Source organism: Festucalex cinctus, chromosome 2 (genome assembly GCF_051991245.1).
Source record: "Festucalex cinctus isolate MCC-2025b chromosome 2, RoL_Fcin_1.0, whole genome shotgun sequence".
NCBI classification, from domain to species: Eukaryota; Metazoa; Chordata; class Actinopteri; order Syngnathiformes; family Syngnathidae; genus Festucalex; species Festucalex cinctus.
The window spans coordinates 32531668-32556076 of NC_135412.1; the positions used below are offsets into that span (position 1 = coordinate 32531668).

The following is a 24409-nucleotide window of genomic DNA, read 5'->3' on the forward strand; positions in this document are numbered from 1 at the left end:
TAATAAAATCATCATCAGTCATTTCTTTAGATCCATATTAAATATTGCAATATCTATTGCTATATTCAGCAAAATCGCATATTGCATGATTTTCCAATTTTGTGCAGCCCTAATTCCTGACGTTTTTGAGCCAGCTGATGAGACCAATTTGACTTAGTCATTAAAATGTCTGTAGGAAGAGTCAGAACGTGAAGCTTGAGCTTGACATCAGAGAAATCAAGAGCTCCTGAAGAATGACAACATTAACATTGGACTATCATAATTTGAAGTTCGAATAGTTGTAATGGCCTGTTTTGCAGCATACCAAATCAAACATTTTTAAAATATTTGTTCTCCTGTAAGTTGTCGACACTTTTACTGAACTTATTTAAATGTGTCTTGCAAACAGTATCATTGACAATTAGAAAAATAAAAAGTGTCACACACACTGTATTCGGAACAACTGCAGGTACAGTGCCAATGCAGTACATGACACATTTATGGTTTCAAGATTAAAGTGCGGAAGTGCACACACTGCACATTTGCCCATCATTGACCAAGAAGACCTCGGAGTACTGTACTCACGATGATGTATTGAGAATGCAAGACCCAAGAGGTTCCACAGATGAAAATATATTACACATTGTATTTGTAATTGACACTTAATGATGCATTATCGATCAACAAACAGCAAACTGTACATTTTGTTTTTAAATCAAATGAATCGTCCTCAGTTACAGTGCATCTTTGCAGTTTTTATTTCAAGTTTTACACACAGTAGGCATGGTAGACTGCTATTGTGGAGCCATCCATCGCCGTCCCATCCATCTCAGCTGTACTCTCTATCCTTAGACATCGTATTGATGACTGTGACCCGGATATAGAAACGATGCGCAATCTGGATTGGTTTACCTGGTAAATTGGAAACAAACAAAACCTCAAGGTTATTAATTGTAAAACGTGAAACAATCATATCCATCCATCTTCATGTAGTTATGGGAAAACAATGTGACCATCCATGTTTCTACAGTTTCTTGTTCATGTTAAATGTCTAGTACAACTAAGGGTAACCACTTCATAACCTCTGCAGCTATAATATGATGCTCTTTTGAGGGAGAACAGTCAGAAGACCTTTGCAATAATCAAGTCTACTGGAAATAAAAGCATGAGTCAGGTTCTTCTGGTATGGAGCATGCAACCCTTCTGTCGAAGTCTTTTAGGTGGTAAAAGGCTGCTTTAGTGATTTGTTTGAGATGGCATTTATGTGCACAAGTATACAGGTAATGACAACAAAATTAACTCGTGAATTGAATTCAAGAGCTGATATCTCGTAATTTTCCACGATTTTCTAATCAATATCACTAACGTACTTAAAAATCAGTAACTATGGCATTGTGTTAACCGTGCTTTTGGACATTCCATGTTTTTTTCTGTCTGTTAGTTACACGATATACATTTGGTGGCACTAGGCACTAAAAATGCATAAGAAAATAACGAAAGGGGGTGGCGATTTTTTTTTCTTCATCATAACTATGCAAATCCATTGCCAATGTCGTGTATGTAACTATTACATACAATTTTGATTGTCTTGGAAGCCTGTGTGTGATAGTGGCCAAGTTAAAAGATGCTACTTTTATGCTACTTACCGTTATGAAAATGTTGAAAGTAGTCTTCGATTCGGAAGTTAGCGTCCCCCCCAACGGTCATCCAACGGTCCCATGAGGGCTAAAACTTGTCTTCCGCTAAGCAGGAAAGCAGTTGGGAGCTGCTTCACCCCGTAATATAACAAAACTTTTGTTAAGTAAATAAAAGTCAGCAGAAATGCAGATAAAATACAAACAGGAAAGCACCGAGTGCTAGTAAACAAAACAACAACAACAACAAAAATCGAAGAAGCGCCCATGATGCAACGCGGCGTGACGACACGTTGTCAAAGTTCTGCCTGATTGGATATTAAACAGCCAATCAGGATTTGCTCTCCTGTCCGACTCCTGATTGGTTAAGAATTGTGGCACAAATATTACGCCTCGACCCTTGCATCGCAAGCGTAAATCAAAATCAAAGTTTCGTACGTGTTGAGGAGAGACGTAGCAAGCGTGCGCGAGGACTGTTTTGTACGCACGAAACACATTTTGTACGTACAAAACACATTTTTGGTACGTACGAAACACATTTTGTACGTACGAAACACATTTTGTTACGCACGGAATTGTGGCACAAATCTAACGCCATAGAGGCAGGGGGTGTGAACGTTGAGCTCGTGTGGGTTGAGCCATGGGAGGCGCCCATTTTGAATTGTTTGTTTACAAACAGAAACGGTTCGTTTACTAACAGAAACTGTCAAACCTACTGACAGGCCCTTTAACAACCAATTGGTAGAGTACTGTAATTTCCAGTAATTGAGCTGTGAGACTAATACGTACATCTTTAAAGACCAAATAAGATGCTCAAAAAAAGACTTTATTTTGTAGAACTATCTGACATTGCATTTCAAGGCAAATAATCTAACAATCTTAACACACTTAATTAAAGAAGGGGGCATAAAAACAGAAACAACAAAAGATTTGTCCAAGCAAAGACTCCAAAGACAGAATCAAGGCTCAAGTGTGCTTAGCATTGCAGATCATCATCATGTCTACAAAATAAAAATCCAACTGTTTTCAAGCATGTACTGAAACTTGCTGAGACAAAACAAAAGTGAGACTGTCAGACATGTAATGAAGCACTGGAACGTCTCCTCAAATTTGTCCAAGCTGCAGCGATTACGTGGCTGCTACAAATAGCTGATAGCACAAAACTATTCCCAGTTCCTTGGAAGAGTCACATTTTCTTGGGGACTAATCTTTATGCAACCCACATTAGGGTCCAAAAAAAAGTTGCCATGTTAATGAGACACATTTCCTGCTGTCGCTAATATTATTTATTGTATTTTTTTTCACTCGCACCCCAAACATGTTGACAGCTCCACTATGATCATTTCTGATAAAACAGCAGATTAAATATTTGTGTGTGACAGGGTGGTGATAAAATGAGAAAAGATTAAATGAAATGAGAAAATTAGCTAAACTGACTCTTCCCGCTACATTGAACTGAGTGATGGCACATATTTCTTTGACTCCGCACAATCAATACCCAGAAATAACAAGAGAGGTAAAAACTATAATAATACTTGGTAAAGTCTATCAAGGAGCAAGCAGTGAAAAAATGACAACTGAAATATTACACATTCAGTGTTATCTTTGAAATGCAGAATCGAGCATACTGATTTGAGTTTGAATAGTCCGCTGCATTCCTGACACATTTACATAAAATACATTCCCTCCATTTTGAGTCTACAAAACTATTAAAAGGCAACACGTTTACCCCATAAATCTCATTATGGGTTTGGCTTTAGAGTGTCATCGTTGCTCCAACATATCCTGCAGTTATTACAATGCCAATGTCATGAGCAAATGTTAGCTTTAAATAATAAAAGAAAGAGACTTCAAATCACCTTTTTTACGCTCTTGGATATTTTTGCAGTGCTTCTCCTACGAGGGGGAATAATTGCAAGAGCTTCACTGAATACATATTCCATATAATGTAATAAAGAGAAGGACTTGAAATTCAACAGAAATTGGCACTGCACCCTCCTCCATTTCTATACAGCTTGTCCTCATTAGGACTGTAGGAGAGCTGGAGCTAACCCCAGCGGCTAGAGGCAGGCTAAACTTTGTGCATACCGAAGAAACAAGATCAGAGAGATACAAAGTGCAAAATAACATCATATAACCTAAATAAATTGAAAATTACTATTAGTAATTTGTCCAAGACCGTTAACAGAACTGCTAAGGATGGAGCTTATCAAATCGATACTCCAGTTTTTAATAATTCAGCCACAGGGCCAGCTTAGTACCGGGGCTCGGTACACAACTCGATTTAAAACGTTGACAAATATTTGAAAAATAATCTGCAAATATGTGAATCTGCGGCGCCCGAACCGCGAGTATGCCTCAGGGGTCTACTGTAATACATAAAAATTGTGTTGGTTGATCATTCAGCTTTGAAAGCACTATGAGAAAATGCTTGGAAACTAGTGAGATGTCCCATTGAAAAAGGCAGTCTCATCACCTCATCTTTAAAAGCAACCTTTCGATCTCCATTACTTAGCAAGCTGGCAGACATGAGGAATCAGTTAGTTAGTGGATAAAAGACACCTTTCGTTCCAAAGATGCGTACCAGTGGCAGATAGCAGGTCAGGTACTGCAGTGTCCACAGCAGTTGTTTAACATCATCTTCAGTGATTTACCCTTATGACTTGGCAGTGACAAGAGTAATGACTTCATTTAAACTGAAATTGATTATGTTTGTATGTGTGCTGCATGAGATGCAAGTTAATGAAAGAATCGACATTTAAACTTTACTTTTCAAGTTTCACTGGCTTTCTTGTCTCTGAGAAACACCAATGATTTTACAATGAAAGATGATTCCTGCTGTGTGAATGCTCAGTAAATGTCAGCGATAAACATTTTTTGACCCAATTGGGGCCTCCTCTACTTATTAATCCGCTCACCATTCGACAAAGTGATGTGAATAACAAATTAAAAGTGTTCATTAAATAAAGAGTACAATTTGGTCATGGTCAGTAAAGGTCATAGAATCCATCTTTTCCATTTATGTCATTTATTAATCTCAGTACAAACACTATTATTATTCATTAATTCATTCATTCATTTATTCATACATCCATTCATTTCCTTGACCGCTTAATCCTCACAAGGGTCGCGGGACAATTATTACTATTATTATTATTATTATTATTATTATTATTATTATTATTATTATTATTATTATTATTATTATTATTATGCTGTTCATCCTTTATGAATAGGAGGCCATAGAACCAGAAATGGAACCCAAACCAAGAAGTTTTTCAGTGCAGGCCCATATTGTAAGTGGTCAGTACAATATGGCTAAAGTGACATTTCATCAATCAGAAAATAAGAAGTCAGCTATACTGTATCATTGTCTATGTTTTTGTCAGCCAAGTATTTTCTGAAGAAATTCACCTCCCAGGACCATGCAGCAATCTCCTTCTGCACATTCATCGCCACATTCACATCACCAGAGTTAATTGTGAGCACAAACTATATGTATTAATATGGTGTTGTGTGGTTGTTGTTGTTTTTTTACACTAGTATGAAATTAAGAAGGTAAAAAGTGTGATGTAGAAGCCTGCATGAAGAAAAGCCTCGGTCTCCAATTACACTTCTGTTACATCCCTGATAGGAGAGTAATTGTATTATTTTTTTGCTGATAGTCGTATTATACAACAGTTCTTTTTACACTTGAATGCCAGCTACGAATGTTAAAATGTTGTTTCATAGTGAGAAGACCTTAGAAAAGAAGCAGCTCGCAAGTCGAAAGATTAGCAGTATACCTTTAAGGCGCAACTGTGTGGAAGGTTTGCTTCATTTTTCACAACCGCAACTGTTATGCTGTGCATGGTGAAATAGCATCCATCCATCCATCCATCCATCCATCCATCCATCCATCCAGAGCCAGCCAGCAACCCGTTCTCTGCATCACTTATCCTTAGTAGGACATGGAAATAGCAATTTTAGTTTTAATTTCTGTTTTTTTTTCTTTCACTCATTTGATTCTGTAGATAACACAGATGTAACATGGCCTCTATGTTCTTTGTCTGGTATTTCTTCTTCATCCCTTATCTGTCTACACCTTTTACACAGTGTCACCTAGTGTTCAGAGTGAGACACAGCACAACTGAAATATTTTGTGTTTCGGACTTCATTTTAGTGAAATGTTTGGCACGACTATTAAAATACATGCAGTTGGATTTTAAAATGTCAAATCTAAAGCCAACCAATAATGGCTATGTTTTAAATTGAAAAGTGTCGCAAAACAAAAATGTAAATAATTTAATTAATTAATTAATTGCTTAATTATTAATTAATTAAGTTACAAAAGGGGATATATAGGTTAATTATGTACTATATGCAATCTGAAAAGGATCTTTATTATCTAGATGAATTGACATACAATACATTAATAAATGATTTATTTTTTTTTAAATGCAAATGGATACTTTCCTGCAGTACACCTGATGATATTTCATGGCACACTAATACTGGTTGGGAATCACTGCTCCAAAAAATATTATGTTTGAGTAAAATGTATGCCATGTGTTTTGGGCTATTTCAACAATAGCATACAGTATATTTTCATCACAACTGTAAGGCATATTGGCATCTGTATTTTACTCTAGTAGCAAGTAGACGGATTTAAGTACGTGGATTCTGTTTCTGTACTCTTGTGCAAAAAAACGGGGTTTATCGCTAATATGTAACAATATGATATGCATACCGCAATATTGATATTTTGTCCCATCCCTGAGGGAAGGCGAGGATGGAAAAGTATTTTATTTGACTTTGAAATACATTCTTTCCTGTTGATGAAAAGCCTTTAATTTCCAGAGGGAAAAAAAAAACTCAAGAGTTTAAGTATTGAGTACTCCCTCTTTTCCTTCTCTCATCTGATGGCAACAGCTGGAGCTGACAAACTGCAAATCGTAGTTCATTCAGACAGTGATTTGACCCTCTCCACTACAACTGATCACTTTGCTACTATCAATTTTTCAGGGCTCAAAAGTGTGTTAATAGAAAGGTGCGTCTTGTCCAGATGAAGATAAAATCCACACTGAAATACAGGGCCGTCCCACAGACACACACTCTCGAGTCTCTCGGTCTAGCGCACACCCTCAAGCACTGAATCATGAATGAGACCAGACACCCACTCGCTGCAGAAACGAGACAAGACTAGTAAAAATGGCATAAGATGCTGCATCTTTTATCACCTGAGCTGTGACTTCACTTGATCTGCAGACACCCGCTTGATCAGTGTTTTCCTCCATCCCACAGCTCTGAGAGCCTGCAGGTTATTTAAAATTCATTTTCTGCCCCCGCTCCCATTGAGATTGCGAGTAATCGTGAAATTTCCCTTCCTGACCCCACACACATGAATCAAAGTGCGACAGCATCAGCTGTGTGACAGACTGATCCAGATAGCGCCATCCTATCAGACTGTGTCTCGCAGTTGTGAGATGCTGTTCAACTCAATATCCAAAAATGACAGCACTTGAGCTTCATTTGTCTTTCAATATTTGAGATCACATCAAAATACATGCAGGTAATGCAGGTATGCATATACTCTCACTGGCATTGGATATGCTGCTCCATGACAATTTTGTCAGATCCTATACCAGATCTGTCAGAATCAGAATCTATAGTCCCTGAAAGGGAATTTGATGTTTCCACAGCAGCACATAACAGACAAGGAACACAATGAAAATATCACCGTTGTGTAGACAGTTGAAGAAGAATTGCAGATTATAAGAAACACACACTGAATCAGGCCAAAATATATTTGGCCACCCACCTGCTTTCAGTCAACCTTGTTTATTTTTATTTCTAAGAAAATTCTGGACCAATTATAACATACTAGTAAAGAGACATGTCTAGCCTTAGTTTCCTCGTCTCGTCATTTACCGCCACTGCCCTTCAATACTATAGCAGATCCTCAAATGAACACCATACACATCGCAAAGTATGGTGGTGACAGCATTATGCTTTGGGCTTGATTTTCTTCAGTGTGCCAAATCATCACTTCTATGATATTACCGGAATAACTGTAACTGAGTAACTGACACTGTAGGGACACGATGACATATATGTATGTGTATTGTTCTCTATTGGATAACAATGACGGAGAGTGAGAGCTACACTAACTGCACAGTCAACTTTCTCTTCAAATGAGGATTAGTACCTGAAAGGGGAGCTATCTCTGTCATGTGGAGGTGGATTAGCTACAAGAGGTCAGTTATACAGCAAAATACAAACATTTGACAATTGTGCAGTGAAACTGTTACCGCTAAAAGTGGAGACACAATTGGATGTTGTTTTACCACCTAAAGTTAAACACACGGGAGGTGGACATGAAAGCAGCTCGTGTTGTACGGAGTGAGACTACACAAATGTTTCAACCAAGAATTGCTGGAGCACTCACTAGCAGCACTCCTTATGACACAGAAGCATATAATGGTAGAATATTACATAATTACAGTTGCGTATTATTTGACCGAAGATATGATACCAATTCATACTTCAGAAAAGGAAGGCTTTAATCTATTAATTAAAATAATAATAATCAAAAATCAAACCAAGATACTCAGTCCCAGGGAGAAAATATTTTTCAACATCATACTGTTATTTGCCTGCAATATGCAAAGCATGTTGCAACAAATTGGCTGATACCTTATCATCGGTGGAGTTTTTTTTTATTTTTTTTTTTTTATTTTTTTTTTTTTTTTGCTTCTACAACCAACCTGTGGCAGAGCCGAACCTACGAACCCTATATCGGTCTAACATTTCATTAAATAGGTAGAAATTAGATCCAACAAAACTCCTGCCTTGAAACAAGATATACATTCTCAAGGATCACACAGGAGAAAATATCGTGCATTTTAAGACACATAATTGGCTCATAGAAGAGTTGTGTGCAACAAAAAACAACATAGCCAATGACTTTTTTTTTACGATTTCAAATTACTTGTGTGTGTTGGGTGTGAAGTTTTACTTTCTATTGTATCTGTATAAACAAATGAAAACAAAGATGCTCTGTTTTGATTGCCACTCTGAGAGTAAGCATTAATATATTTACTGAAATTTAGATCCAGCTCTGCACCTCATAGGATTGTGTTGGTATACCTAATATTGTGGCCAGTGAGATTATGCTCAAAACTTGTTTGAAGTGAGATTTTTACACGCCAACTAATTTCTGCTCTTCACAAATAGCTCACCGTGGGAGCCAATTGAGGAAAATCCAACATTTCCGCTCGCCAAGACTGAGCCTCAAAGAGCGGTGCAAAACAAAGAGACTAATAGTGTTTTGATGTAAGCCCACAAGCCGCGGGTGTGACACATCACATGCCAGCTTCCTCATTTCTCCAGACAGCGGCGCTCTGCGAGAGCACTTGTCCCAGTCTCCCCTATGACGAGCACAATGGCGTATGTTGAAAGGTTCTCCCTCCTTGCATCTGCATGTCCAGATTTAAACATAATGAACTGTGGCTGAATATGAAATGTACAAATTTACGTACCATTATGAAGTCAGATAATTCCATTAAGACATTTGTGGGCGCCCTTTATTTGAGCTTCAAAATGATTACAGGTAGGCCACTAAGAATGTCTTTGTTAATTAATACACAACAAGTGACTTGATAGTCATTGTATTTGGGACAAGCTTCATGGGTTTATTGCAGCCTTTTCAATGTAATAATGATATGCCTGCGGGATTTCATAATTGCCTTATAAAGAGTCTAAAAACAAATTTGCACTCTTTAACAGTTTCATCAAAATAAAAATGGCACTGTTTAGCAGTTTCATCTCTTCCAAATCTTGAAATTATAGAAATTTTTGGTGGAGCCAGTCTTTGGGAGGCTCCTAAAAATTGTGATTGAAGATTGTATTTAAATATTATTTTTGCACGGTAAAATGCATTCAACTGCTACTGCTAATAAATCAATATTCTCAGACTGCTGTTTCTTTTTTTTTTTTCTTTTTTTTTTTCTTTTTTTTCTTTTTTTAATTCTCAGACTGCTGTTTCAACGTGCTGCGCTACTAAAGCAACAATATTTTGTCGTACAATAGTCATGGAAAACGCAATGTGCTTGTTAGTGAGCTGAGTATTGCCTGCCATCATCCCTCCATAAGCCATTTCAGGATTTTTTCTTTTTTTTTGACAGTTCAAAGTTCAGTTTGAAATGTTGCAGGGGAGAAATGTAGCAAGAGGGAGCAGGCACAGTGAGCTTTTAGATGAAAAGCTGCAGGAGACAGGCTGCAACTTCAACGTCTCAGCGAGGGAAGCGGCTCCTTTCACTGAGTCCTGCTGGCACACTCACAGGAGCCATGTGCAGCATCAGATCAGACCTCACTTTCTCACCAAATACTGGAAAAGGGGCCAATTACTGTCTGTTCCTATTCAAATGAAAATATGTTTCTTTGATGTCACTCCAGAATTGTGGAAGTGTTTTCCATTTCATTCCAAAGAAATTGCTGTATTGTAAGTTGCAAGGCAGGAAATATGCTGATATCCCCCGAACATTAAGTCAAATGTTTTTGCATATGCCTTGTTAGAAGAGGCAAAATGAGCAAGATCTTTCTATCCACGTTTTATGTTAATGAAGGGAATGCTGATAATATTGAAGCAAAAAAACAAAAAAAACAATAACGATGCTTGTAACATTTTACAAGATTGGGCATAAGAAGGCACTAACTAAAGCCAGGTTTTGTTTATTTAGGCACTTAAAGGAGGACCAGAAGGTTCCTGTTGCTCATTGCCTCTACCTTTACAAGGCAGCCCATGATCATAGAATCATTTTAATGCAGGGATAAGCAAGAGATGTAATTGCTATTCTCCTCCAATCCAGTAGTCTGCACTAAAAAGGCAACCACAACATCACAATGTCAGTCAGAGACTACAGTTTTCCATTTTGCTAGTAAGAATGGAGGACGTTCTGCTTGTGTGGTTCTTGCGTGTGCTTTATTAAATTGTGAGCAAATTCATGGAGTCAACGCTTGAAAGGAGACAATTTTTCTTCTTGCACTGAAGCACATCCAAGAGAGACCTTCAAAACTGGACTTGAAAGCAAAAGAAAGATTTTAATCCCATTGCAGGGATCCACAAGGAACTGACTGAGAAGGACATGTGCCACAAAGCTCATGAAGATGGCTGGTTCAAAAAAAAAAAATGTGCCAAGCTGTAGTTATATCATGTCAATCACATGCATGATGTTATAAGCAACATAAATTATCCAGATTTTAAGCCTGTGCGAGTCACAGATATGGGACACGTATTGATTTTGCCATGTAGGCTATAGCAATGGATCCAGAACTTCAGAATGGCATACGGCAACAATGACTGTTGAATGTTTATTTACTCCCAGAACAGCACTGTTGATATTTGTTAATGATGTATTGGAGTGCCTTCAGTCAATTGGCAACAGAGGGGTATATTCACTTAGAATGCGCTGCGTCCAGTAATAGCGTGAAATATTGCACCACAACTGCACCCGCAGTCTGCGCCCAGTTACCCACCTATTCACTAAGGATATTGCTCTAATCATATCCCGGCGCAAACACGCCCACAGAATTGACAGCTTAGAGGAAATTTGCACATAATTTACCACACATGGCAATGGATTTGCGCCAAGAACATGGTTTTTATAGTAACAGTTGCGAGAACGATGACATTATCAGAAAGCGAGGTTGGACCGAGAGTAAGCGTTTAGAGCGCCATTAAACTGTACAGAGCAGAGAGGACGACAACGGTGTCATTCATTCATAAAGTACAAATTACTAGTGCGATCGTTTTTTAGAAATATATTTTCAGAGGTTGGCGTGGGCGTACAGTATGCATCTGGCACGTAAAAATGATCGTAAAATGCCTCCCCGCCATTGCCGATCAGCCCGGATTACGTTGTCCTAAACCAACATTGAGGAATGTTCCCTTCCCTCTCTCTCTCTCTCCTATCTGCGTGAACAGCCAGAGAATGACGGTGCACTGTGCCATGCACTACTGTTATGATCCCGGGATCGAGGTTGCATCAGGTTAATACATGCTTTCTGTGTGGCTATTTGCGCTGGTGTTAGTGAATTAGAGGCTGCATATCAATGAGTCTCATTTGCATTGGGGTGGGCATATACCTAATACCTAATTTACATACGCGCAAATAACACCGGCGCACCGTGGCCCAATCTAGTTGGCCGCACACTTAGTGACGGATTTACCCATCTGTGCGTGTTTAGTGAAGTGAATTAGGCGTTCCTGGATTGCTCCATTTTTAACAGTTAGCGTTGTGCAAAGGCGACGCAAACCTTTAGTGAATAGGCCCCAGAGTGTCCAAATACTTTACAATACTGATATTGTTTGTTAGCTGTATAAGTTGGTGTTCAAATGTTGCACTTGTTTCCTGAGTCTTGCATTTTTTTTCCTACTTTTTGTCTTTGCTTCACAACATGCTCTATCCATCCATCCATTTTCTTGACCACTTATTCCTCACAAGGGTCGCGGGGCGTGCTGAAGCCTAGCCCAACTGGCTTTGGGCAGTAGGCGGGTTACACCCTGAACTGGTTGCCAGCCAATTACAGGACACACAGAGACGAACAACCATCCATACTCAGAAGCACACCTAGGGACAACTTGGAGTGCCCAATTAACCTGCCATGCACGTCTTTGGAATGTGGGAGGAGACCGGAGTACCCGGAAAAGACCCACGCAGGCACGGGGAGAATATGCAAACTCCACCCAGGAAGGCCGGAGCCTGGACTCAAACCCGAGTCCTCAGAACTGGGAGGCGGATGTGTAACAAATTTCAACTTTTTATTCAAAAGTACAGATGCACTCAAGCAAAATTTAGTGTCTTCCTTTGACGTGCACTTAGCACACCTGTCAGTTTGGTGGGCCAGAAAGTGGACAAACTAGAAATAAATTAATCAAATGCATTATTATTATTATTATTATTATTATTAGTAGTAGTAGTAGTATATTTTTAAAGGGAAGTAAAGCCAAACATATTTTCTTACAATAATATGTTATATGCAACCCCACTAGTCTAAACAAGGCATTATGATATTGTGTTTGTAGAATATAAATAAAGCGTTAAAATCCATCCATTTTTAATCGATCTCAGGGGGTGTCCATTTTGTCACTTGTTGACTGAAAATGCCATCACAATGCCTAAAAGCTCAGCTTGCGAACGTCTTGACCAATCCCAGAAAATAGGTGAGCTGTGATTGGTTGTTACTTGACCACTGAAGCCTGGTTCATACGGCAAGATGTTGAAATTGCTGCCAGAGTTCCAAACTCTGAGAGACCACAGGTGTGATGAGAAAAAAAAAAAATCATGGGTATAACAGTTTTGAGTATAAAGTGTGTGGTTGTGCAGCGACAAGGCACAATCAACACGTCTAACACAAACCTGATTTCATTCATGGATATTTCACGGGTTAGACGGGAAATCTCGCAAAACCTCTCGAGATTAAATGTGACTTTAGAGGAAACAAACATGACAGACGAGTGGCAATATAGTTTGTGGCTTGTTTTTAGCCAGAAAAAAAAGCAACAACCGAGTGGAGACAGCGTGAGCACGTACTTTCTGTTGCACTTTGACTGTGCTGATTTTAGATTCCCCACCATCTTTCCTTGCTGCCTCGCTTTCTGATTGGCTGCACGTCACTGTCAACAGGCTGAGTGCTCGCTTGTCCTCCGGGAAAATAACACGCGGTGGCAGTCGGGCCAAAACAGTCCAACATGTTGAATATCCCCGATCTGAGATCGGAGCGGCCCAAACATCCTTCTGAGTGGGCGAGATGCGTCTGAACATATCACACACGCAGGAATATCTGATAAGATTTTCTTTTGGATATCGGAGCATCCTTACGATTGTGAGGAGGAGAGATTTACAGTTAAAATCGGGCTACTTATCCTGCCATGTTAAGTGTGTTTTAAGCAACACAACACTTATTAATCATGTTCCAGTATTGGATTAGGCATTGTGAACAAAGAATAAAAGTACAAATATCTTTGGCATCTTATTGCCTGAATTTTAGTTTAAACCGATTAAGTGTCTGAATTTGATCGTACGGTGTGGGCCATGTACATGGTCACGTGATCGTGATGACGTATCCCGTGCGTAACCGGAAGTCGTCTTCGTTCATTTCAATGGGAATTTGCTGACGTAATGAGCGAGAAAAAGACGTCTTGGATCCCAAATACTGTTCAGAGTAAAGTCCTCAACATGTCCGGTTTCATGTCATTCCATGTTGGGGTGGTGCCCGCTCTTAATGTGCGCTAAAGCCGTGCTTTGCACACGACATGTAGCTTAGTCTAGCAGAATACAAGTCACCCGGATGTTTACCGTCCACTTGGACTTGCCGACGGCTCGATGTGCCAGTTTTATCCCGCTTTCGGTTGGAAACAAATCTTTGACGTGTCCTCCATGGCTGTACTGCTTCTTTGTTGTAAGGCGAAATTCCACCTTTGATGTCCGCCGTGGAATGCGATAATTCCTCGTGAGTTCTTTGTTGTCATTCCATGCAGTGGCGAGCGGTCCTAATGGGGTAAATGCCACAGAAGAGGCGGGACTGTTTTTTGTACATCAGTTTGTTTCCGGTTCGGTTTGCGACGTGTGGGCCTTGTCAAAAATACTTGTGCTTCCGACTTTGTGCCCCACGGTTGCGCGTTCGCAACCTGGACTGGAAATAAACTGATGTCCAAAATCACGTCCCACCTCTTCCGTGGCATATACCCCATAAGCTATTAATGCGGTGCATGCCCAAGATTTTCAAAATAAAATCATTGAAAATATTTGTCAGTGCCCTCTAAAATACAATACCATAGTTCTACTGTTTTGGTCTTAAATTCCTGTATATTTTGTCCTGTTTTCCTCACGGGGAGTGGAGAAGTCGACAGTTTGTTTCGCGCATACACAATGAGAAATCAATTGTGTTAGTTCCGTGAATGTTGTTTTTGTGCGCAAGTCCTTTGAATGGAAAAAAAGCTGACAGTCAAGCTGCATGGCTGACAACGCGCATGTGCATAACTGGCTTACTTGGCTTGTTCTGCGGTAAACAGTCACTGGTTCAGTTCAAGTTCATCGCCGAATCCCAATGAGTGCGCTTTTCCCGGAGAACTTTTGAGGAAAAGAATAATTCAAGTGGTCGTTCTACTCCTGAAGTAGTAATCAGGAAAACAGGGAAGAATTTCTTCCGTCACTTTCAAGCCAGGACGTACGAGAAACAGAGGTGAGGTGAGGTTGGTTGAAATCGCTTGTGGCTCCGCTGAGTTTGTAAAGATTTGTACAAACGCCACCAGCAAATGTTGGGGAAGTCACCCGTTCATTTCTTTCATCAACGTGCCACCGTTTGGCAGTGGCCAACGCCAGAGCACAGAGTACAATCGCTCTCGTTGCTAGCAGGAAAAAGCACCACAACTATGGCGTTAGATTTGTGCCACAATTCCGTGCGTAACAAAATGTGTTTCGAAAGTACAAAATGTGTTTCGTACGTACCAAAAATGTGTTTCGTACGTACCAAAAATGTGTTTCGTATGTACAAAATGTGTTTCGTGCGTACAAAACAGTCCTCGCGCACGCTTGCTACGTCTCTCCTCAACACGTACAAAACTTTGATTTACGCTTGCGATGCAAGGGTCGAGGCGTAATATTTGTGCCACAATTCTTAACCAATCAGGAGTCGGACAGGAGAGCAAATCCTGATTGGATATTAAACAGCCAATCAGCAGAACTTTGACAACGTGTCGTCACGCCGCGTTGCATCATGGGCGCTTCTTCGATTTTTTTTGTTTTGTTTTGTTTACTAGCACTCGGTGCTTTCCTGTTTGTATTTTATCTGCATTTCTGCTGACTTTTATTTACTTAACAAAAGTTTTGTTATATTACGGGGTGAAGCAGCTCCCAACTGCTTTCCTGCTTAGCGGAAGAGAAGTTTTAGCCCTCATGGGACCGTTGGATGACCGTTGGGGGGGACGCTAACTTCCGAATCGAAGACTACTTTCAACATTTTCATAACGGTAAGTAGCATAAAAGTAGCATCTTTTAACTTGGCCACTATCACACACAGGCTTCCAAGACAATCAAAATTGTATGTAATAGTTACATACACGACATTGGCAATGGATGTGCATAGTTATGATGAAGAAAAAAAAATCGCTACCCCCTTTATTTATTTTCTTATGCATTTTTAGTGCCACCAAATGTATATCGTGTAACTAACAGACAGAAAAAAACATGGAATGTCCAAAAGCACTGTTAACACAATGCCATAGTTACTGATTTTTAAGTACGTTAGTGATATTGATTAGAAAATCGTGGAAAATTACGAGATATCAGCTCTTGAATTCAATTCACGAGTTAATTTTGTTGTCATTACCTGTATACTTGTGCACATAAATGCCATCTCAAACAAATCACTAAAGCAGCCTTTTACCACCTAAAAGACTTCGACAGAAGGGTTGCATGCTCCATACCAGAAGAACCTGACTCATGCTTTTATTTCCAGTAGACTTGATTATTGCAAAGGTCTTCTGACTGTTCTCCCTCAAAAGAGCATCATATTATAGCTGCAGAGGTTATGAAGTGGTTACCCTTAGTTGTACTAGACATTTAACATGAACAAGAAACTGTAGAAACATGGATGGTCACATTGTTTTCCCATAACTACATGAAGATGGATGGATATGATTGTTTCACGTTTTACAATTAATAACCTTGAGCTTTTGTTTGTTTCCAATTTACCAGGTAAACCAATCCAGATTGCGCATCGTTTCTATATCCGGGTCACAGTCATCAATACGATGTCTAAGGATAGAGAGTACAGCTGAGATGGATGGGACGGCGATGGATGGCTCCACAATAGCAGTCTACCATGCCTACTGTGTGTAAAACTTGAAATAAAAACTGCAAAGATGCACTGAGGACGATTCATTTGATTTGAAAAACAAAATGTACAGTTTGCTGTTTGTTGATCGATAATGCATCATTAAGTGTCAATTACAAATACAATGTGTAATATATTTTCATCTGTGGAACCTCTTGGGTCTTGCATTCTCAATACATCATCGTGAGTACAGTACTCTGAGGTCTTCTTGGTCAATGATGGGCAAATGTGGAGTGTGTGCACTTCCGCACTTTAATCTTGAAACCATAAATGTGTCATGTACTGCATTGGCACTGTACCTGCAATAGTATTTTGGTTATTGTTTACAGGTTGTTCCGAATACAGTGTGTGTGACACTTTTTATTTTTCTAATTGTCAATGATACTGTTTCCAAGACACATTTAAATAAGTTCAGTAAAAGTGTCGACAACTTACAGGAGAAAAAATATTTTAAAAATGTTTGATTTGGTATGCTGCAAAACAGGCCATTACAACTATTCGAACTTCAAATTATGATAGTCCAATGTTAATGTTGTCATTCTTCAGGAGCTCTTGATTTCTCTGCTGTCAAGCTCAAGCTTCACGTTCTGACTCTTCCTACAGACATTTTAATGACTAAGTCAAATTGGTCTCATCAGCTGGCTCAAAAACGTCAGGAATTAGGGCTGCACAAAATTGGAAAATCATGCAATACGCGATTTTGCTGAATATAGCAATAGATATTGCAATATTTAATATGGATCTAAAGAAATGACTGATGATGATTTTATTATCTAATGAACAAATTATATTTCTCATGCAGTAAAATGTATTCAGAGTTATTTAATTGTAATGACTTCAATAATGTTCAACTAGTGGATGGTGGTGCACATTTTAGCAAGTGGCTGACTGGTCAAATTCAGATAAAAGCAAAAAATTCCATATGAAACTTATTGCATGTCTGTTATATGCATATTTCATGGGCCAATAGCGCGATATCAATATTTTTTCCACTCCACTTCTTCATCTTCTGCTTCTCGTGGTGTTTTTGACACTTCTGTTGTGGTGTCATCAGGTGCCTTCTGGGTCCTTTGTCATCTTTGTTGCCTGGTAATAAAAACAAAACCCAAGGTTAGCGCTCAGATTTTTAATTGTCTATCTGTTGTTATGGAAAAATGACAAGATCAACCATGTTTCTCACATTAGTAAAACAATTATTTTGGGCAAACATGTTTATTTCAACAGCTGCTAGTCATGGTGTATGGTTGTCTTGTAACCAAAATGAATTCAATTCTTACGTCAATAACTATGGCATTGGACTGCCAAACACAGTGCTCTTATGTATTCAATGTTTTCTGTTATTCACGATATACCTTTAGTGGTACCAGGCACTAATTACTAAAGAAAAATGGATGGTCTAACATTTTCTTTTCTACTTCTTATACAACGCCACTCATGGCATGCATTGTTTAAGATTGTAATGATAGTAGCACGATCAAAAGAGGACAAAACTATTGGATTTACTGACTTAAATACAGTACAGTATTTTGTAACTTACCATAATGAAAACGTAAGTAGCAGGTTAGCCTCTTCTTTTTTTTTTTCTTCTATTTTATGCCGTCATCCAACATCACCATGAGCGCTAAAATTTGTTTTCCCTCCTTCTTCCGCTAAGCAGGAAAGCAGTTAGGAGCTGATTCATCCCGTAACATAACAGAACTTCTATTAAGTAAATAAAAGTCAGCAGAAATACAGACAAAAATTCAAACAGGAAAGGACCGAGTGCTTGTTAAAAAAAAATAAAAAATCGAAGAAGCGCCCATGATGCAACGCGGCGTGACGACACGTTGTCAAAGTTCTGCCTGATTGGATATTAAACAGCCAATCAGGATTTGCTCTCCTGTCCGACTCCTGATTGGTTAAGAATTGTGGCACAAATCTAACGCCATACACAACGCTAACTAAACCGCACGTCGCCTCCCTCACCCGAGACCTGTGTTGCGTTCAGTAAAAGTCCGACATAACAGTGCTCAACATAAACGGCAACCCCAGAACACGCAACACTTCGTTCATTACAATATTAATTAAATTGTGTGTGCGCATCAACCTGTGTCAGTTCTGAATATGTCCACTTTAATTTTATACCTACACAGTGGTATTGAATAATAATTAAATAATATTTAATATTAAAATTAACAATAAAAATACCCCCAAATCTTTCAGCTCGCGCCCTTCCGCGCGCTCGCATTTTTCTCAGTCCAGCATGCCCACTCGAAAACGTCACCGCTCGCCACTGATTCAATGTGTATTTTATGCATGCGATACGTCACGATGATCACGTGACTGTCCGAAATGCCCGATAGAGTACTCACACAAAAATATTCATAAAAAGTGTTATAAAATCATAATTGCTCAACTTAAATTTTTAGGGAAGAGTTGAAATTAACCATTTCACAGAATAGCTGGTTAGTTTTTCATAATTATTGTGTTCCTTCAAGGCATAATGTGATGTATATTTCAGTCAACAGCTAGTGGTAAAATGTCCGCCCTCTGAGATGGATAAAGACGGTTACATTTTGCTGCTTAATTCATATTTCACAAATGCAATATTAATCAGAATGACGTGTTTAGACTAGTGGTGGAGCATAGAACATACAATTGTACAGAAAGCTTTTGACTTGACGCCCTCTTTATAATTAATCCCACTGACCAGTGGCCACTGTACGGTCATAGGTGAAGGGGGTGATTTAGTTCCTTCTAAACATATTTGCCACAGGACACGAGCAAATCAGTTGATTCTTCCACCATGGACTATGAACGTGTCGTTTTTAAAGAGAATGAGAGGAGCCACTTTGGTTGTTCCAGTTAAAGTTTTTTTTTCTTTTCTTTTCATTTGATCCACGTAGTTTTGATTTTAAACACTGTTGTACTTTGAGAAATCACCAGGCTTTATATTGTGTATCGCCAGTCAGACAAAAAATACTGAGCTATGGTCTTAGGGCCATATTGCCCAGCACAGATACTTTATCGATCTGGGAGGAAATTCTGCTTTCCTAAGCTGGCTTCAGCATGTGCCATATCTCCCACTCCCATAACAAAGCAGATCTTTAAATAAACTTTTTCATCTTGGACAGCAGATTCAGCTTCTTTTTTTGGATGTCTTCCATGTGCATCAGTCAATCAGTTCCTTGTCTCATATCTCATAACGTGAACAAACGTGTAGTGTGTGTGTGTGTGTGTGTGTGTGCAAACAGCTGTGCAAATGGCAATGTGAAATAAAACTTAATGAGTAGTAATCACATAAGATATATCCAGAGCCCCAAATAACCAAAAGTACTACCCCAGAGCAAAAAGTCTCTGTGGGGTAGTAAATGACTTATAACTAAATTTAGATGATAATCCCTGCCATCTAAATATCCAGCAGTACTTCAAATGCGCTTCAGAACAGGATGCTGAGCAACAATTTAATCTGACTTTTTAGTACTTTATAAATAATGCAAGAGTGGGGGAAAAAACACTTTTCCTGCTCTTCACTGTATGCAATGTTGTTGTTTTGTCCTCCTATTTCAGACAGTGTGTCAATAGAGGAGAAGCCGAAGGAGATGTAGAAAGCTCTAATTTGCTGCAGAATGTGGGATGAATAATGAAGGTATGTTTAAAAACTAAATGGATGTAAAGATCAGCATTTATAGAGTTCAGTACTAAAAGTCAGACAAAAAAAAAAAAAAAAACTGCCACAGGGATGTTTTTTCTCAATGATTAATTTTGAGCTACATTGAATACACTGAAAGGCACCATTTAGATGTGCAGCTATTCTCTGGGATTTCATGAGAATAACTTGCAATGAAGCTGCTCACATACGGGTTTTGGACAATCTTAACTGCAATCAAGCTCGGAGCTCAGTTCAATTAAAGACTGGGAGAGATGATGAGTCCAGACTCAATTCAATCCCCCTCTGATTACTGACAGCAAATGAGTTCTGCCAGCAGTACTTTAGAGCAATAGGTGGATTTGTGACCCCTCACAGAAAGCATGATATATAAACAAAGAACAGGATATACAGGATGCAATGTCAACATACCCCCAAACACTATGAGAGTACCTATTTTTCTCAGATGATGCATGGTTGCAAAGCTATGTAATTAAAAATGCATGTATTTATACAGTATGTGTGCTCAGTCTGTCAGTACTTCCTGTGGGAAATAAAAAGGATTCTTGAAAACACTCAATATTGCTCCCCCACTTTTCTTTTTCTTCCTTTTGTACATTGGCCATGTTTATATTGTTTGTATGCGGATGTGAAACTTTGTGTATCAGCATGGTGATAAGCATTTAACTTCAATTTGGATTACTGGTACTAATGAATGTTTGTCTGTCGTTCTATGTGTAACCTGCGATTGGCTGGCGACCAATCCAGGGCGCACTGCCCACTACTTAGCCCAAAGTCAGCTGGCTCCAGCACACGCGCGACCCTAATGGATAGCAGTCAATGAACACAAACGAGTGATGACTTAATTCAATCAAGTACAGTATTGAAATTATTTACCCGCGTAAGTCCGAGTAGTCGTTCTTTGTCGAGTTTTATCCCTCCTCGGATATCCATGTTACGCCGCACATCTCCCTTTTCAGCCTCGCTGCAGCACCGAGCGTGGTAACAAACTCTTCTTACGATTCTTTTCTTTATCCTCAAGACCCCACCGAATGTTCCCTCTTCTTATTCTATATTCTTCTTGCCGCTCCGCTCACTCCACGCTCCGGCACTGGGCAGCACGGGACTCGTCCGGCGTGACCGAGCCCAGCATCTGTTGTGGGAGGTTGGTCCTCCCACGGAGCGCGTCTCGCGTGTGGCTGTTCGAGGTTTGAGATCACTTGGGGTGTGCTCGCTCGCCGTATGACGTAGGCGAGCGTCCAAGCGCGTGTAGCGCGGGACGACTGTCACTTCCTGTGTGCACGCGGGACGCAGAGCTGGAAGTCGTGCTGCATTTTTACAGTATTTTTATGTTCAGAACCCCCCCCCGCTCCCCCTCCCCAAGCAGGCTGAGTCTTAATCCTCTTACCACAGATGATAAACTATCTGAAGTTTCTGGAAAGGGTGTCTACCAAATACCACATTATTTAAATAGCATTGTAGGCATTATTTAAACGCTTGCAATGCTATTTGAATATTATTCAAATTATTCTTCAGAATAATATGATATTAGAAAGAAAAATTATGCCAAGGGGGCGGGTCAGAACTGTGGATGTGAGTTCAGACAAAGGCAAAGCCTGCATCGCCTGCATCAAGAAGAGTATATTATTATTATTATTATTATTATTATTATTATTATTATTATTAAGAAGGGCGGCACGGTGAGGTAAGTGCTTAAGGCGTCCGCCTCCCAGTACTGAGGACTGGGTTCGAGTCCAGGCTCCGGCCTTCCTGGGTGGAGTTTGCAAGTTCTCCCCGTGCCTGCGTGGGTCTTCTCCGTGTACTCACCGGTCTCTTCCCACATTCCAAAGACATGCATGGCAAGTTAATTGGGTGCTCCGAATTGTCCCTAGTAGTGCTAGTGTGCGTGGATGGTTGTTTGCCTCTGTGTGCCCTGCGATTGGCTGGCAACCAATTCAAGTTGTCCCTTGCTGCTGAGTTAGGCTCCAGCACCCCCCCGCGACCCTTGTGAGGAGCAAGCGGTTCAGAAGATGGATGGATGGATGGATGGATGGATGGATGGATGGATATTATTAAGAAATGGTTTAGAAATGTTTTGTTTAGTTCTCTGGTCCGTGATTTATATTGTATGTTTGTACTTATTTATTTATTTATTGTCCAACAATTATGTCATAGTCAAAACTCCTGAATTTGCACATTTCATGTTCAAATACATGGCTCACACAGATGTGCGGCAGCGATCAGCCAGCTTGCACAATCCTCACGAAAAAGCAGAAATGGCACGGAGCAACAGCACCATCTGTTGGTGAAATTACTATATGACAACAGAGGTCGTTGCTGGCAAATGCGTGTGATCTTCAGTGTAATGTTTTCAGATACTTTAATTATGTACTGTAATTTCCCGTAGTCAGGCTAATGTGTTTAATATTTGTGTAAAATGTGTTATATATTTAGTTTTGCCGACTGCAATAAACGGCGGATAAAGTGTCACGTGAGGCAGACAGTAGACTACTTTTCCGTCCATTACTTGGCAGTGACACTGGATTTAATGCATGATCATGGCAAATCCAAAAAGTAGCCAAAGTTGCAATGTTAGTAAATTTTAGCATGAGCTCACAGTTTTAGCTCCTAATAACCGGCCCATAACCTAATGTTCGACAAAGTTTTAAATGTGAGAGTTGGATTGTATTTTTGTTTTATGATTTGTCCAAAGATGTGTAAGCCTCCTGTCTTACAATAACAGAGAAGAATCATTTGGCATCTTGGTAATGAATACTCTCTTCACGAGTGAGAAAAGAAAAGTATGCTTTTACTTTTTGTCAGGGCTGCTTGGTCGCAACAACCTACGTCTGTCCGCAATTGTCATGAAAGCCACGTTTGGCACTGGCAGTGTTTTTGAGGGGACGTGGGTAGGGTAGAGCATCAGCCTGGCTTGGCTGCATGACCTCCAAACAAGCTAATTTCAGTCGGAATAGAAAACAAGCAAGTGTGCTGTAATTTTCTATCCAATACATTCCTTTTTATATTATTATCATTATGATTTTGCTCTTGGTTAAAAGCACATGCATAAAACACTAGAACTGGGCCAGTCAATTTGGATTCTTTCACTTGTTGCACTGCGGCTAGGGCTGACCGACCTAATCATTTTGTGCATCAACACCTGACAGCAGGTCTTTTTCTTTCTTTGTCTTTGACACGACGAGAGGAGGTAGGACTCAGACGCAGAGTGTAAGTTGGCCAACAAGGCTGCAGCTTTAATCGCACGGAACTCAAATCACCTCTCAAGGAGGGAAAAAAGGCTGAACAAAAAGAGCTCCAAACTGGAGATACAAAAAAGGGCACTCAAAACCAGGGACAACAAAAGGCACTCCACAAGGGAGGAAAACCAGGGCAAACTAAGGGCGCAAGACAAGGCAAGGCAAGGCAAGGCAAGGCAAGGCAAGGCAAGGCAAGGCAAGGCAATTAGGCAAGGCAAGGCAAGGCAAGGCAAGGCAAGGCATCAAACAAGGAATGTGGTACGAGGACTGTGAGGACTCTTCCATGCACTGAGATGTGACACTTCGGCAACTAACTGGAGAATGAAGGTGGCTTTTATTGTCCGGGTTGATTGGAAACAGGTGGTGCTGATCATGGGCGTGGACCGGTAATCATTGAGCTGCAGGAAGGGTAAGTGACCTGGGGTGAGAGTAGAGTCAGAACTATCAAAATAAAACAGGAACATGACTGTAAAACAAAAGCATGAACCGCCACTCTGGTGGCGGCGTGACAGTCTTCCCTTTTTGTTGTCATCCGTGTGATGGCTATGGCATTCAACCTCAAATAACCCATAGTACTTATACGTTGGATGGTAAGTAAAAAAAAAAAAATATTTAGCACTTTTCACTGACAATTATCACAAAGCTTTGCAGTTACAGTGGGTAATACAAACTTAATAACAACACATAGCCAAGCGTCCAAGGATGCTGATGACTTCTTATTCATTCATACATTTATTTTGTACCGCTTATTCTGTTCAGTGTCAGGCTAAGCTGGAGCCTTTCCACGCTGAATGTGGGTGAGAGGAAGGGTACACCCATGTATCGGCTGGTTGCCAGTCACACTCACATTAACACCTCTTCAATTAACCTAACATTATCACATTTGGGTTGCATTTTGTTCAAGATACGACACAATAATAAGGGATGGTGACATGAAGCCTTTTATCATTTCATTTTATCATTTTTATCACCGAGATCATTAAGGAACTAGCCAAATGGCATTTTGTATTTTAATTTGTACTTTAATCATAGTA

The 24409-nt window shown here is 39.7% G+C and overlaps 1 protein-coding gene and 2 long non-coding RNA genes across 4 annotated transcripts in view; all 3 read right to left on the bottom strand.

Moving 5' to 3' along the window:
* Nucleotides 1-21434, bottom strand: part of cntn3a.1 (contactin 3a, tandem duplicate 1) — a 91277-nt gene extending 69843 nt beyond the window's left edge. The window contains exon 1 of one of the 2 annotated variants that reach the window (XM_077514681.1): nt 21016-21434. The gene's annotated coding sequence lies outside the window, so the exon portion shown is untranslated. The remainder of the gene's footprint in view (nt 1-21015) is intronic. The other variant, XM_077514682.1, reaches the window with a different exon arrangement.
* On the bottom strand, nt 714-1993 carry LOC144015098 (uncharacterized). Its single transcript, XR_013282685.1, has 2 exons — nt 1626-1993; nt 714-891 (listed from the first exon to the last, which is right to left on the bottom strand). It is a non-coding gene; the product is annotated as an uncharacterized LOC144015098 (long non-coding RNA).
* LOC144015099 (uncharacterized) lies at nt 17189-18279 on the bottom strand. Its single transcript, XR_013282686.1, has 2 exons — nt 18028-18279; nt 17189-17576 (listed from the first exon to the last, which is right to left on the bottom strand). It is a non-coding gene; the product is annotated as an uncharacterized LOC144015099 (long non-coding RNA).
* Nucleotides 21435-24409: the final 2975 nt, after the last annotated feature.